Genomic DNA, 17117 nt, shown 5'->3' with positions numbered 1-17117 from the left:
AAGTCTAAGAGTACAAACTACAATACGGGAACATCTTCGCAGAGATGGAACATTAGTAGGAAAATTGCAGAAAAGCTCAGGCGTTCTAGTTATAGGATTTTTTTTTTTAAACTTGCAACCCCCACCCAGGCCACCCCCAACTCTTAGGCGCGGCTCCCCCCCCCCCAGTCCGCTCCCAACTTTCCAGCCCCCCCCAAGCCGCTCCCCACTCTCCAGCCCCCCAGGCCGCTCCCCACTCTCTAGCGCCTCCCCCCAGCCGCTCCCCACTCTCTAGCGCCTCCCCCCCGGCCGCTCCCCACTCTCTAGCGCCTCCCCCCCCCAGCTGCTCCCCACTCATTAGCGCCCCCCCTGGCTGCTCCCAATTTATTAGCGCCCCCCACCCCCCCTTGGCTGCTCCCCACTCATTAGCGCACCCCCCGGCCGCTCCCAACTCATTAGCGCAAGTTGTCGTCCCCCCCCCTTCCCGGCTGCTTCCACCTCATTAGCGCACCTCACCCCCCTGGCCGCTCCCAACTCATTAGCGCACCTCACCCCTCCCCCCACGCCGGTCCCAGCTCATTATCACCCCCCCTCCCCCCAATGCTTCCAGGTCATTTAGCGCACCCCGCCCCGGCCGGCCCCAACTCATTAGCGCAGCCCACCCCAACCCACCGGCCGGCCGGTCCCAACTCATTAGCCCAGCCCACCCCAAGCCACCGGCAGGTCCCAACTCATTAGCCCAGCCCACCCCAACCCACCAGCCGGCCCCAACTCATTAGCCCCCCCCCCCGGTCGCTCCCAACTCATTAGCCCCCCCCCCCGGCCCCAACTCATTAGCGCACCCCCCCCCGGTCGCTCCCAACTCATTAGCCCCCCCCCCCGGTCGCTCCCAACTCATTAGCCCCCCCCCCCGGTCGCTCCCAACTCATTAGCCCCCCCCCCCCCCCGGTCGCTCCCAACTCATTAGCCCCCCCCCGGTCGCTCCCAATAGATTAGCCCCTCCCCGGTCGCTCCCAACTCATCAGCCCCCCCCCCCCGGTCGCTCCCAACTCATCAGCCCCCCCCCCGGTCGCTCCCAACTCATCAGCCCACCCCCCCCGGTCGCTCCCAACTCGTTAGCCCCCCCCCCCGGTCGCTCCCAACTCGTTAGCCCCCCCCCCCCCGGTCGCTCCCAACTCATCAGCCCCCCCCCCCCCGGTCGCTCCCAACTCATCAGCCCCCCCCCCGGTCGCTCCCAACTCATCAGCCCCCCCCCGGTCGCTCCCAACTCATCAGCCCCCCCCCCCCGGTCGCTCCCAACTCATCAGCCCACCCCCCCCCCCCGGTCGCTCCCAACTCATCAGCCCACCCCCCCCCGGTCGCTCCCAACTCATCAGCCCACCCCCCCCCCGGTCGCTCCCAACTCATCAGACCACCCCCCCCCCCGGTCGCTCCCAACTCATTAGCCCACCCCCCCGGTCGCTCCCAACTCATTATCCCACCCCCCACCGGTCGCTCCCAACTCATTATCCCACCCCCCACCGGTCGCTCCCAACTCATTATCCCACCCCCCCACCGGTCGCTCCCAACTCATTATCCCACCCCCCCACCGGTCGCTCCCAACTCATTATCCCACCCCCCCACCGGTCGCTCCCAACTCATTATCCCACCCCCCCACCGGTCGCTCCCAACTCATTAGCCCACCCCCCACCGGTCGCTCCCAACTCATTAGCCCACCCCCCACCGGTCGCTCCCAACTCATTAGCCCACCCCCGGTCGCTCCCAACTCATGAGCCCACCCCCCCCGGTCGCTCCCAACTCATTATCCCACCCCCCCCCGGTCGCTCCCAACTCATCAGCCCCCCCCCCGGTCGCTCCCAACTCATCAGCCCACCCCCCCCGGTCGCTCCCAACTCGTTAGCCCCCCCCCCCGGTCGCTCCCAACTCGTTAGCCCCCCCCCCCCCCCGGTCGCTCCCAACTCATCAGCCCCCCCCCCCCCCGGTCGCTCCCAACTCATCAGCCCCCCCCCCGGTCGCTCCCAACTCATCAGCCCCCCCCCGGTCGCTCCCAACTCATCAGCCCCCCCCCCCCGGTCGCTCCCAACTCATCAGCCCACCCCCCCCCCCCCCCGGTCGCTCCCAACTCATCAGCCCACCCCCCCCCGGTCGCTCCCAACTCATCAGCCCACCCCCCCCCCCGGTCGCTCCCAACTCATCAGACCACCCCCCCCCCCGGTCGCTCCCAACTCATTAGCCCACCCCCCCGGTCGCTCCCAACTCATTATCCCACCCCCCACCGGTCGCTCCCAACTCATTATCCCACCCCCCACCGGTCGCTCCCAACTCATTATCCCACCCCCCCACCGGTCGCTCCCAACTCATTATCCCACCCCCCCACCGGTCGCTCCCAACTCATTATCCCACCCCCCCACCGGTCGCTCCCAACTCATTATCCCACCCCCCCACCGGTCGCTCCCAACTCATTAGCCCACCCCCCACCGGTCGCTCCCAACTCATTAGCCCACCCCCCACCGGTCGCTCCCAACTCATTAGCCCACCCCCGGTCGCTCCCAACTCATTAGCCCACCCCCCCCGGTCGCTCCCAACTCATTATCCCACCCCCCACCGGTCGCTCCCAACTCATTATCCCACCCCCCCACCGGTCGCTCCCAACTCATTATCCCACCCCCCACCGGTCGCTCCCAACTCATTAGCCCACCCCCCGGTCGCTCCCAACTCATTAGCCCACCCCCCCGGTCGCTCCCAACTCATTATCCCATTATCCCACCCCCCACCGGTCGCTCCCAACTCATTATCCTACCCCCCACCGGTCGCTCCCAACTCATTATCCCACCCCCCCCACCGGTCGCTCCCAACTCATTATCCCACCCCCCACCGGTCGCTCCCAACTCATTAGCCCCCCCCCCCCCCCGGTCGCTCCCAACTCATTAGCCCCCCCCCGGTCGCTCCCAATAGATTAGCCCCCCCCCGGTCGCTCCCAACTCATCAGCCCCCCCCCCCCGGTCGCTCCCAACTCATCAGCCCCCCCCCCCCGGTCGCTCCCAACTCATCAGCCCACCCCCCCGGTCGCTCCCAACTCGTTAGCCCCCCCCCCCCGGTCGCTCCCAACTCGTTAGCCCACCCCCCCGGTCGCTCCCAACTCGTTAGCCCCCCCCCCCCGGTCGCTCCCAACTCATCAGCCCACCCCCCCCCCGGTCGCTCCCAACTCATCAGCCCACCCCCCCCCCCCCGGTCGCTCCCAACTCATCACCCCCCCCCCCCCCCGGTCGCTCCCAACTCATCAGCCCACCCCCCCCCGGTCGCTCCCAACTCATCAGCCCACCCCCCCCCCCGGTCGCTCCCAACTCATCAGACCACCCCCCCCCCCGGTCGCTCCCAACTCATTAGCCCACCCCCCCGGTCGCTCCCAACTCATTATCCCACCCCCCACCGGTCGCTCCCAACTCATTATCCCACCCCCCACCGGTCGCTCCCAACTCATTATCCCACCCCCCCACCGGTCGCTCCCAACTCATTATCCCACCCCCCCACCGGTCGCTCCCAACTCATTATCCCACCCCCCCACCGGTCGCTCCCAACTCATTATCCCACCCCCCCACCGGTCGCTCCCAACTCATTAGCCCACCCCCCACCGGTCGCTCCCAACTCATTAGCCCACCCCCCACCGGTCGCTCCCAACTCATTAGCCCACCCCCGGTCGCTCCCAACTCATTAGCCCACCCCCCCCGGTCGCTCCCAACTCATTATCCCACCCCCCACCGGTCGCTCCCAACTCATTATCCCACCCCCCCACCGGTCGCTCCCAACTCATTATCCCACCCCCCACCGGTCGCTCCCAACTCATTAGCCCACCCCCCGGTCGCTCCCAACTCATTAGCCCACCCCCCCGGTCGCTCCCAACTCATTATCCCATTATCCCACCCCCCACCGGTCGCTCCCAACTCATTATCCTACCCCCCACCGGTCGCTCCCAACTCATTATCCCACCCCCCCCACCGGTCGCTCCCAACTCATTATCCCACCCCCCACCGGTCGCTCCCAACTCATTAGCCCCCCCCCCCCCCCGGTCGCTCCCAACTCATTAGCCCCCCCCCGGTCGCTCCCAATAGATTAGCCCCCCCCCGGTCGCTCCCAACTCATCAGCCCCCCCCCCCCCGGTCGCTCCCAACTCATCAGCCCCCCCCCCCCGGTCGCTCCCAACTCATCAGCCCACCCCCCCGGTCGCTCCCAACTCGTTAGCCCCCCCCCCCCGGTCGCTCCCAACTCGTTAGCCCACCCCCCCGGTCGCTCCCAACTCGTTAGCCCCCCCCCCCCGGTCGCTCCCAACTCATCAGCCCCCCCCCCCGGTCGCTCCCAACTCATCAGCCCCCCCCCCCGGTCGCTCCCAACTCATCAGCCCCCCCCCGGTCGCTCCCAACTCATCAGCCCACCCCCCCCGGTCGCTCCCAACTCATCAGCCCCCCCCCCCCCCCCGGTCGCTCCCAACTCATCAGCCCACCCCCCCCCCCCCGGTCGCTCCCAACTCATCAGCCCACCCCCCCCCGGTCGCTCCCAACTCATCAGCCCACCCCCCCCCCGGTCGCTCCCAACTCATCAGACCACCCCCCCCCCCGGTCGCTCCCAACTCATTAGCCCACCCCCCCGGTCGCTCCCAACTCATTATCCCACCCCCCACCGGTCGCTCCCAACTCATTATCCCACCCCCCACCGGTCGCTCCCAACTCATTATCCCACCCCCCCACCGGTCGCTCCCAACTCATTATCCCACCCCCCCACCGGTCGCTCCCAACTCATTAGCCCACCCCCCCACCGGTCGCTCCCAACTCATTAGCCCACCCCCCACCGGTCGCTCCCAACTCATTAGCCCACCCCCGGTCGCTCCCAACTCATTAGCCCACCCCCCCCGGTCGCTCCCAACTCATTATCCCACCCCCCACCGGTCGCTCCCAACTCATTATCCCACCCCCCACCGGTCGCTCCCAACTCATTATCCCACCCCCCACCGGTCGCTCCCAACTCATTATCCCACCCCCCACCGGTCGCTCCCAACTCATTATCCCACCCCCCCCACCGGTCGCTCCCAACTCATTATCCCACCCCCCACCGGTCGCTCCCAACTCATCAGCCCCCCCCCGGTCGCTCCCAACTCATCAGCCCCCCCCCCCCCCCGGTCGCTCCCAACTCATCAGCCCACCCCCCCCCGGTCGCTCCCAACTCATCAGCCCACCCCCCCCCGGTCGCTCCCAACTCATCAGCCCACCCCCCCCCCCGGTCGCTCCCAACTCATCAGCCCCCCCCCCCCCCCACCGGTCGCTCCCAACTCATTATCCCACCCCCCACCGGTCGCTCCCAACTCATCAGCCCCCCCCCGGTCGCTCCCAACTCATCAGCCCCCCCCCCCCCCCCGGTCGCTCCCAACTCATCAGCCCACCCCCCCCCGGTCGCTCCCAACTCATCAGCCCACCCCCCCCCCGGTCGCTCCCAACTCATCAGCCCACCCCCCCCCCCCCCGGTCGCTCCCAACTCATCAGCCCCCCCCCCCCCGGTCGCTCCCAACTCATTAGCCCACCCCCCCGGTCGCTCCCAACTCATTATCCCACCCCCCACCGGTCGCTCCCAACTCATTATCCCACCCCCCACCGGTCGCTCCCAACTCATTATCCCACCCCCCCACCGGTCGCTCCCAACTCATTATCCCACCCCCCACCGGTCGCTCCCAACTCATTAGCCCACCCCCCGGTCGCTCCCAACTCATTAGCCCACCCCCCCGGTCGCTCCCAACTCATTATCCCACCCCCCACCGGTCGCTCCCAACTCATTATCCTACCCCCCACCGGTCGCTCCCAACTCATTATCCCACCCCCCCCACCGGTCGCTCCCAACTCATTAGCCCACCCCCCCGGTCGCTCCCAACTCATTATCCCACCCCCCCACCGGTCGCTCCCAACTCATTATCCCACCCCCCCACCGGTCGCTCCCAACTCATTATCCCACCCCCCCACCGGTCGCTCCCAACTCATTATCCCACCCCCCACCGGTCGCTCCTAACTCATTAGCCCCCCCCCCCTGGCCGCTCCCAACTCATTAGCCCACCCCCCTGGTCGCTCCCAACTCATTAGCCAACCCCCTGGTCGCTCCCAACTCATTAGCCCACCCCCCTGGTCGCTCCCAACTCATTAGCCCACCTCCCTGGTCGCTCCCAACTCATTAGCCCACCCCCCTGGTCGCTCCCAACTCATTAGCCCACCCCCCTGGTCGCTCCCAACTCATTAGCCCACCCCCCTGGTCGCTCCCAACTCATTAGCCCACCCCCCTGGTCGCTCCCAACTCATTAGCCCACCTCCCTGGTCGCTCCCAACTCATTAGCCCACCCCCCCTGGTCGCTCCCAACTCATTAGCCCACCCCCCTGGTCGCTCCCAACTCATTAGCCCACCCCCCTGGTCGCTCCCAACTCATTAGCCCACCTCCCTGGTCGCTCCCAACTCATTAGCCCACCCCCCTGGTCGCTCCCAACTCATTAGCCCACCTCCCTGGTCGCTCCCAACTCATTAGCCCACCCCCCTGGTCGCTCCCAACTCATTAGCCCACCCCCCTGGTCGCTCCCAACTCATTAGCCCACCCCCCTGGTCGCTCCCAACTCATTAAAAAAAAAAAAAAACACAAAAAAAGCAGATTGTACCAAAATAGTATGCAGTTAATTTGATGCAACTGCGGCATGTTAGATATCTACTTTTGCCACACTTCAATTCTGCCCCACAACTGGAACATCTTGTGATCTCTTCGGTAAGGTTTTTTTTAAAAATTATTATATGAAAACTTCAAAATTGTAGAAAAAGGGGTAAAGAAAGCCGACTTTACTGGGAGCAACAAAATGGTATTCATATTTATATGCAAGTGTGAAAAAATCAGTCTCAACGGTTCCCTGCAGACAGCGGGCGCACATTAGTAATCTACCATTGCTGGATAAATGGCCGGCTCGGTGTCACCCATGGCCACACTATTTATGGGCAATTGGAATGAACACTAAAGCATAAAAAAAGGCTCATAAAATCACTGGTTTACTCAACACCACGAAACCGATCAGTCTGAGGCGGACGATTTATTAGTCTACTAAAGAGGATCGCTGCTGAACCGATGCCGTCCAGGATGGCGGCGGCGTGGACCGTAACTCAGGAGACGCGGTTACATGCGGAGTGTCACTCCCGTCGCGGAGATTTGTTGTGCAGTTATTCAAGTTCCTATTATCCTCAGAAATATGCATGACTATTGTATGGGAGCCGGGAAACAATGGCTGGAATTACAGCTCATGAGGAGACAAAGCTCCGGCGCACACAGACGTTATCTAAACTACACAGGCGCGAGTGCAGAAGGCGTCCCACAAGGACTCCGAACACCTCAATTACCACAACGTAAATGTGCCCATCATCAGAAAACAAAAACCATAGGATGAAATCTAGGCCGTGAATTTTATACCGCCAAGAAACACAAAAACCCATAAAAACAATATTGGCTGCGCACAGTACGAGCCAGCGGCCGGGACATAATTAAAACACAGAAGCCAGTTGATATTAACGTAACCACCATAATCTGCTGAGAGATCCGCACGCAGTCCTGGAGGTGATATTGTGGGGCTGAGCTGGAGGCATCCAATTAATTCAACCCCAAAATGACTGTAAATCATATACTGGGTAGAGAATTCATGAGGCCTCAGGTGGGATCCTTCCCTGACTGCAGGGGGCGCAATCACTAAAGAAATGCTGCCCCCCTTCTCTGGAAGGATCCGCTATTCTAACAGCTCTGAACGCCATTTGCACAACAATTGTTGCCGCTTCGGTGCCGTCAGGTTATTTTTGACAGCATAAGAGGAACATTGTGCGGTTTCTTTGTGTCTGCAGGCGGAGGGCAATATTAATGCTCCATGCAGGTAGGCTACCCTGGTGTGTAACTGGCAGGACACCCTGCCTGCCAATTACCCGCAGCCCACGCCGCCACCCTTCTAATGATTCACTGATAGACAAAGCTTTTGCTGCATGAAATAGAGTGCGCCGAATCCGAAGTCACAACTCGCCTCGGACGTCTAGATCTTCAGTTATAGGCCAACTACAGTCTGACGACAGCGCGGTAGATTGGCCCACATACTGATGCATGGACGTATTTTTTGCTCTATAAGACGCACCTTTGTGCCCCCCCCTCCCCCATCCCCACTTTGGTCAGTGTGTCTGGAGGAGCAAATGTGTTAAAATTCAAGCTCACCGCCCCGATCATGTGAACACACGATCATTTACCAGTTCGCTCTCCTCTGCATTGCCGGCCCTTACATACTGCTGATTGGTGGTGAGCGCCGGTGAAACTACTGCTGCTCCTCAATCTCGAATCGGCTCCTTCCCTTCCTCGCCCCGTACACGATTACCGCTGTTCTGGAGCTCCGGTGTTTCAGAGCTCTGCCGCCCCGTTGCCCGGCACTATCCCCCGCACTGCCCCTGGGTGAGTTCAAAATATTTTTTCCATTTTCCTCCTCTTACAGAGTGAAAAATATGGTAATTGCTGCCCCTTTACCGGCATCCTGCCTCCCGGCAGCCGCGGGTTCCTGCAGCATCCGGACGCGTCTGACCATGTTGGTCAGCCGATTGCAGCAGTTACCAGGTCTCATATTGCGAGTTGGGCCAAGCAGGCTTCTAGTTGGCAATACTGTTTTCTTATATAGCTAGTATGTCTACAGATGAGCAGGTGGAGCCGTTAACCATCCAGACAATTTGCATCATTTGTGGTAAATACGCCACATGCGTTTGGCGCAAAAACCTGACAAAGAAAAGATTGCTTATAAGTATTATTTTGGGTGTAAAGTTGCAGATCAAGACAAAAGATGGACATCTGCTGCACCGTGTGCTACTCTGGGATCACACTGTGGCTCTATGGCAAGAGGAAGGCAACGCTGTTTGCTGTGCCTATAATTTGGCGCAAACCGAAAGATCACTCGGACGGCTATTTCTGCATGACCAACAGTGCTGGATTTTCAAACAAGAACAAGTCAAAAATGGTTTATCCTGATTGTGTGAGTCTCCTGTGAAGCCAGCGCCACGTGCCGCCGAGAGCACAGCGCCAACTCTGCCCTGCATCTTGTGCTTCTGGAAGAGACAGTCCTGATGGGGATCATGAGGAGGAGGTTGCTGCTGAAGCAGGTTGTGAAACAGAATATGAACAGGGTAAACCCCACCTGTTGAGCCAATCTGATTTAGATCTATTGAGAGACCGGTCTTTATCAAAACGAGAAGTCCGAATGGTTATCCTCCGGATTACAGGAATAGAATTTACTACAAAAACACAACTTCACACTTTTGTGATCATCATGCAAAGTTAGCATTATATTACAAGCTGGAAAATGCCATTTGTTTCTGTACTGACATGGATGGCCTCATGCTGGCGCTAGATTGCAACTATGTACCTGAGCAGTGCAGATTTATAGACTCTGGCAAAGCTAGCCTGAAAACTGTATTGCTGCATACCGGAAACGAGACGCCTTCTGTTCCCATTGCTCATGCAGTGGAAATGAGTCATGTGAGTCAATGGAACTCCCTTTGAAGCTGATCAGCTATTCAAGTCATAACTGGAACATTTGCAGTGACTGGACGGCTGTGGCGCTCCTGTTGGGTCTACAGTTGGGGTACACAAAACATGTGCTTTCTGTGCTTATGGAACAGTCCTGACGACAGCAATCATTACAAAGTGGCGCAGCGGCCGTCCAGAGTTGAGCGCACTGTGGGCAGATACAATGTGCTACACGCATGCCTGGTTGATCCAATGATTGTGCAGCTTCCAGCGCTTCGCATTAACCCTTTCCAATCCACTGTCTGACGTCTAAAGACATTTTGATTGAGGGCTGTACAGCTCCGATGTCTGAAGATGTCCGGCAGGGTATTCTTATTGTATATTAATGGCTGCTCTGTTGTTGGGGGCCTCTCCAGCATGTCCCATACCGCAGTACTGACTCTAGCCAGCAGACAGTGCCATTGTATAATGGCAAAAAGAGAAAACCCCCTCGGAAACCCTGAACCCAAAATTGGATTGCAAAGGGTTAAGCTGGGCCTAAAAGGAAAACTTTGTTGCGGCTACGGACCATAATGGAAATGGTTTCCAGTATCTGAAGGGCAAGTTCGGAAAAAACCAAAACGGAAGCCAAAACTAAGCAAGAATTTTTGTTGGTCCTGAAATCCGCAGATTAATGTGTGATGACACAATCAGATCCAAACTGAGCGCTCCTGAAATCGCCGCTTGGGATGCATTTGTGCTAGTTGTGCAAAACTATCTTGGCAACCATCAGGCCGACAACCACGCTAATCTTGTAAGCCACATGTAGGTGAGCAGCGGATCAGCAACTCGCTGCCGAAATGTCACTCAAAATTCATTCCTACATCTCATCTGGATTTTTTGGGTGACGCGAGTGATGAACATGGGGAGAGATCCCACCAGGATATTGTCACCATGGAGAAAAGATATCAGGGCCACTTCAGCCCCAACATGATGGCGGCTACTGCTGGCAACTAAAGCGGGTCACCCTGTTACAAAGGTTATCGGCACGGCTCCTTCCCTGTCCAGTGAATCATGTTGCATTCATTCATATATCATATGGCTGCTGGGTGCAGAGAGTCACAGATGAACCCTTCAGATTCAAAGGAGAAAAGGTCATTTCAGATGAACACGTCAATGGCAGAAATGATGGGGGGAGACTGGGTTGTAACCCCAGGATGTCCAATATTAGTAGCCGGAAAAAAAAAAAAAAAGTCAGCAAAACCCAACTGCTTTTTAGCTTTGACGCTCTCCTGGAATTGTACTACACCGTCTGCCGAAATACATGGTAGATCTTAAATATAGATATTAGTATTTTTACTTGGTCTCCGAACAAAGAGCTGTCAGTTTAACATGGTTCTCAACCACAGACTAAAATGTAAGTACAAAGGAATTAAATATGGAGAAGAAAAAAAATCCCTTTCCAGCTTGATGCATCATATGTCAGGGCTCGACAGAAATATTCGTCACTGCATCCAACTGGCGGAATAGAACTAATTTGCGGAAAATGTTCTGCTGGCAGCAATAATTGTTTGATCAACAGCTAGTTATTATGGAAATGTGCATCGTTGTCATTGAGTGTAAACAAGATAAAACGCCAGCAGATTACTAAAAAACACATAAAAGAACGGGAAAATAGAGATGTCTGATGTATAAATCACATGTGCTAGGACACACGCGGCCGCGTAGCCGCTCCGTGTTACATTGTAAGCCTTTATGCCGCTCTTTCAACTGGGTGCAGCTTGCCAGAGAAGTCCTTCACCCCGGAAGCTCCAGACGTCTTCATCCACATGGAGGTATTAATGGAAACCACTTGGACTCTGACATGTACAATTATTGGCTATTTAGGGAGCCATCAAATCTAGCTTTACCCGGTGGAGCCATTAACAAGGGAGACAAGTTCATGTAAAGGCACAAGTGATGGCATCTTAATAGCCCACGGCTGTACACAGTGAGGTCGCAATTAACAGTGCTTAGATAGACGAGATCACTTAAGTTGACTACAGTATTAAGGAGGCTTCACCTTCTGCCGCCTCCATCTGTACAACAAGGGTGGCATGTGAGTGTTCCATGGAGAGTCTAGACCTGCAGAAGGGGCTACATCATATCATGTAGGATGGATCTTAGTACAGCCATGTTGCTTTCCTTTATATGGACAAAAGTCTTAGTGGAGTGAAGATTCTTGAAAGAACCAACAGTCGGCGGTCGCCACACAGCTATAGTCCACGTTTTACGAGATGAGCGAACGTACTCGGTAAGGCCGATTTCGCAATCGAGCACAGCGATTTTCGAGTACTTCACTACTCTGGTGAAACGATTCGGAGGGCGCCGTGGGTGAGCGGGGGGTTGCAGAGGGGAGCGGGAGAGAGAGCTCCCCCCTGTTCCGTGCTGCTACCCCCCCGCTCCACCACGCCACGCCCCCCGAATCTTTTCGCCCGAGTAGTGAAGTACTCGAAAATCGCGGTGCTCAAATGCAAAAAAATCGGCCTTACCGAGTACGTTCGCTCATCTCTAATAAATACGACTTTCTCGAAAAGACAATCTCCAAAATACTTGGCTCTTGTAAAGCTGGATGTTAAAGGCAGAACTCAACTTCATGTTTAATAGTCACCTTTCTGGAGTTCTTAAAGGGAAAGTATTCAAGACCAAAGTCAAAATTCCAGAATAGCCATAAATCTCAGTGCTCTAGTAAAACCATCCATTACCTTTCCTCTGCTTTTTCTGCTCTCCCCTTCATTCTGCATCATCTGCTGCGCTTTGTTGTTTCCATCAGTACTTCCTGTTCAGTCGTCCTCTTCTACATCTCCCATAATCCCCTGTGCTGCATGTCTACCTGTTCACTCTGTAGCCTCCTCCCACACAGCTCAAATACTAGATGCCACCTGCTAAACCAATGAGGAGCATTTTGTTTCACAAAGCTGAATAGGAGGTAGAGCCTGTATCACTGTCACCGGCTAGAGCGGAAACTAACCTACTTCCCATACAGTCCTAGCGGATCACCACACCAACATGCTGGGGCTGCACTCCACGGCGCTTTGATATAACAGTTGGTCTTATTGGCAGTTCCTTCTCCTCCTGCAACTAATTCGGGCGGTGCATTCTCAGAGACAAATTGAAACACTGGCAGCCCTATCTGAAACACTATCCCCAAGAACAAGAAGGCAGTAGAGCCCTGAAAAGAAGCAATGCTGAAGGTGGACAAAGACTGAACCAAATAACGGCACAACAAACGAGACTAAGACTAGGAATAACTACGGAACACTATACACACTGACCGAACAGACTATACCGGAAGATATTTAGAACTAGAGCAAGGAATACTGGAGAGAACACCCATTGTGGCCATCAAACCTCATTACTGGAACCATCAATACTTAGACTAACCAATCAAACTCCTCTCTCTGAAGTAGGCTGCGCATTATGGTCATCTGATCCCCTCTATCAGGTCAGCTGTGGGAACGGTTTCATAGAAACTACCCCAACAACTAAGGCCGGTGACACATCCTTAATGTAGACGAGTTTCGACTTGACTGCAGGTTTCTTGACCTGAACTTCAAGCATCCTAGATTCCTTTTATGATGAAAGTTCCAGTGAGGAGACCTGCGACCAGACCACTCGCCTGCATTGGATGCATAATATCTGTCCGGTATCCACTCACGTGTCACCAGCCTCAGAAGGAAGATAACGATGCAGAATTCCTGCAGATTGTAATAGCTTTACTACTAAAGAGATTCTACATGTACTTTTTAGAAGAATCGATTATCAGAGCGAGATGGGGGACTGCCATAAACTGCTACTAAGCTGGCATTTCCCTTCTTCACTGCCAGCACTGGGATAATCCAGCTTTGAGCGGAACAGATGAGCCATCGAGGCAGCCTAACTTGGCCATGCATGAAAGTGGAAGCCAGGTGATGGCTGGTGGATTCTTCATTGATGTGCATCATCTCATTTGTGCTCCTTTCCTCCATCTGTCAGGTCTATGGGTATTAGATGGTCGTAAGATTCTACTAAAATTAGTAGGACCTAAAGACAAGAACAACTCTAGTCCTTTATATAGGGTACTACTAATAAGAAAGGCTATGGGCATACAGTCCACGTTTAGTAAATTGGCTGTATTGCAGAAACTGGTACAACGCTGGTTTTAAAGAGCTCCAAGAAATTGATTGGGGTTGCTTCTTGAACAATAGTAACGTGTGTCACCGTGGCCAATGTGGACTAGTTATGGTGGAAAGAAGCCTGGTGGACTTTTCTGCCAACGTTCATACATTTCTTGATATACTGAGGGAAATGTAGACCGATTTGATAAATTGACATTTATTTGTCCCTTTTCTCGGGGACTCTAACCAGGCGCTATAATTACAGATCTCCGGGATAATGTAAATTTCATTTCTTAAGAGGAATTATTCCATTCTGCTAGGCATGATTGCACAGCCGGTGAAGGTGACATCTTCACACACATAATTATGATGAAATAAATACGGCTAGAATGACTGTTCATTAAACAGTGCCGGCGCTGACGGAGGATCCCGACACCAATATAGTTTTCTTAGCAGGATATGACAGATAATTAAGACAAATATGATTTTTTTTTTTAAAGATCCGAGTTCTAAGAGGTTTAAGGCATTAATCTGTCTTTACATATGGACACTTCACTGAAGTTGTCAGCATGACACATTGCTTGTGACTTGGGTACAGAATCCACAAATCTTATGAAATTTCTTCAAAAATGCTTAGATTTCAAGTATTTCAAAAACGTAAAAAAACATTTCCTACTCTTTGGAGAGGACTAGAACATTATATAGTACAATGGGCTTAGATGCAGGGACAATGAACTGGGTTATGAATGTTCCAAGAGTTAATTGGCAAAAAGGGGTTTTAATGAAGACTAGATTGGAAATGTCGGGTTTAAATAAATAAAAGGCACACAAAGCCTGGTTACTGTAAAATCAGTTTTTTTTTTCCCCAAGAAAGGTTGTTTAGTTTGAACCAATGCCTTGTTGATGCAGGCAACTTTCAGAACATCTCAGAAGATGTTCTAGAGATGCAATAAGCTGGAAAAGGCTACAAACGCATTTCTACAGACTTGGATGTACAACAATCGATGGCTAGACAAATAGTGAAAATTCAGAGCTGTTGAGTTTTCCTAGGAGTGGGGCGTTCTATTCAGATCACTCCTAAAGCACGACGAGTAATCCTGAAAGAGTTGATTGGGAACCCAAAAGGAAAGCAAAAGACCTACAGGAAAAGGCCAAGCTGCAAATACATCCATTCACGTTCATAATTATATTTTTTGAACAAGCAGCACAGGAACAGAAGGCGAAAGTGGACTTTTTTTTTTAAAGAACGAGTGCACCACACCATGTTTGGAGGAAAAGGACATTGCGGACCAACACCAAAACCTTACCCCAACCGTGAAGCATAATGGATGGATCATCATGATTTGTGGCTGCTTTGCTGCAGCAGGGCCTGGATACCATCCAACTATAAGGAATATATACGATCTGCTATACAATGTTGATAATCTAGTAGCCTCCAGAAGCGTGCTTGCTTCATCTAATACTGCACATGTACAGCAATTCATATTAAAGCTAACCCCATGATGGTAAAAGGGGTCTGTCAGGTGCTCACTATTCTAGAACCACCCCTTCAGTTATTTTTATTGATTGGCTCCTACGATTGAGTTGAACAATACAAATGATGTGAACAGAGCCCAGAAGTTCACCAGGATTTTTTTTTTTTAATATAAAGCAGATGCATGCAGTGCAATTTCTGTACATGGACTATTAGAATAACATGGGACAATTCTGAATCAGTACCTTATTAATCACAATTACAAGTTATCCCCTATCCACAGGATAGCGAATAACTTGCTGATAGGTGGCAGGCTATCCAATGATCAAAAATGGGGATCCAGTGTCCCTTACCCTCATTTTTGGGTTAATGCAACCCAGTGAGGAGACGACTGAATGGAGCGCTGGTTGTGCAAGCGCACTAGTGCGCCATTCACTACTGTATTAATGGCACTGTGGGATAACTGAACGGCAAACGTTTCAGCATTTCCATCAGTCCCATTGAAACAAATGCTGACCGCCCCTGCTTAGCCAGCGCTCTGTTCAGTGATGTTCAGAAATAACACGGCCATGACAGATAGCAAGGGACACAGGAGTCCCGTTCTTGAGATCAGTGAGGGGCTCAATGCTAAAAACCCCACTGATAAATAAGTTATCCTCTATCCTGTGAAGAGGGGGATAACTTATAATTGTAGCACAACCCCTTTAAGGAATTTCTGTGCCTACTGTACCTTTCCCTTATGTAAGTGAATGGAGTGTGGCACATCAGAATGATATACATGTGAGACATGGGTTCCTACTACCCTAGTCAACAGCCCATGTACTGCACAGCTCCCTTAAGTATATCCCAGCAGCCCCCAGTCAGTACAGAAACCCTATAGTACATTGGATATGTGAGGGCACAAGGTGACTGGGCTCAGGACGCCCCCTACAGACCACCAGTAGAGAGAAGCGTCTGACCAGACTGTTAGGGGGTGTTGGGACCAGTGGATGTGTAAGGGCACACAAGGTGACCGGGCTCAGGACGCCCCCTACAGACTACCAGTAGAGAGGAGTGTCTGACCAGACTGTTATGGGGTGTTGGGACCAGTGGATGGTGAGGGCACACAAGGTGACCGGACTCAGAACCCCCCTACAGACCACCAGTAGAGAGGAGCGTCTGACCAGACTGTTAGGAGGTGTTGGGACCAGTGGATGTGTGAGGGCACACAAGGTGACCGGACTCAGGACCCCCTGACTGACCACCAGTAGAGAGGAGTGTCTGATCAACCGATAAGCACCAGCAGCTCCAACCGTATTGTTATCTGCCATCCAGAGACAGGGGGCACCAAAGTTACACCAGTGTCTGTTGGAACCATTTTCAGGTGCTTGGCTGAAGGACATTTGGCCTTACGGCGCCAATTACATGTACTGTCTTTGAAATCCACAGTCTCCATTTTCAGTGGAGTCATGAACCACTGGACTGCTGCGTGGAGCCCTGTTGTGTTCAGCAACAAATCCAAGTTTAGTTTAGGCACAGACGATGGCCCCCTGGGACCCCGACCAATCTATAGAAATCACTCCTGGTTTGTCCTGAAGTTTTGACAGCAGTGGTTGCACATGCCCACCACCACACCATTCTCTTGGAACTGCCAAACACTGCTGGTCCCATAGAAGTGGATGGTGCAGTGGAGGACATGTGTTACTACTGCTGCCAAAATTCTGGTACACCCCGGGGCGATTTCCCTGCAACAGTGTCCAATTAACAGCAGCTTCACTGTAGTATAGGCCTTAACCATAGAACTTATGGTTTAACTTTCAGTATTGTTCACAATTTCTAGAAACCAGAGGTGCCATTAAAAAAGTAATCTAACCAAAAAACGAGTATATAATGCACACCATGTCACACTATTGCTTCTACTGACCAAAACTACGTGACTACAGAAGCTAACAGTTCAGTTGAGGAACCAAGAGGGAGGTCATGGGTGTGTGGGGGTGTGAGTATGGTGGGGGGAGGGGGGGGA

The 17117-nt window shown here is 54.3% G+C and overlaps 1 protein-coding gene across 1 annotated transcript in view; it reads right to left on the bottom strand.

The window, feature by feature from the left end:
* The window catches only part of SHB (SH2 domain containing adaptor protein B), a 118968-nt gene that overhangs the window by 1851 nt on the left and 100000 nt on the right, over positions 1-17117 (bottom strand). The window lies entirely within an intron of this gene.

The sequence above is a fragment of the Eleutherodactylus coqui genome, chromosome 5 (genome assembly GCF_035609145.1).
Source record: "Eleutherodactylus coqui strain aEleCoq1 chromosome 5, aEleCoq1.hap1, whole genome shotgun sequence".
In the NCBI taxonomy this organism is placed as follows: Eukaryota; Metazoa; Chordata; class Amphibia; order Anura; family Eleutherodactylidae; genus Eleutherodactylus; species Eleutherodactylus coqui.
This window is presented reverse-complemented; position numbering and strand designations above follow the sequence as displayed.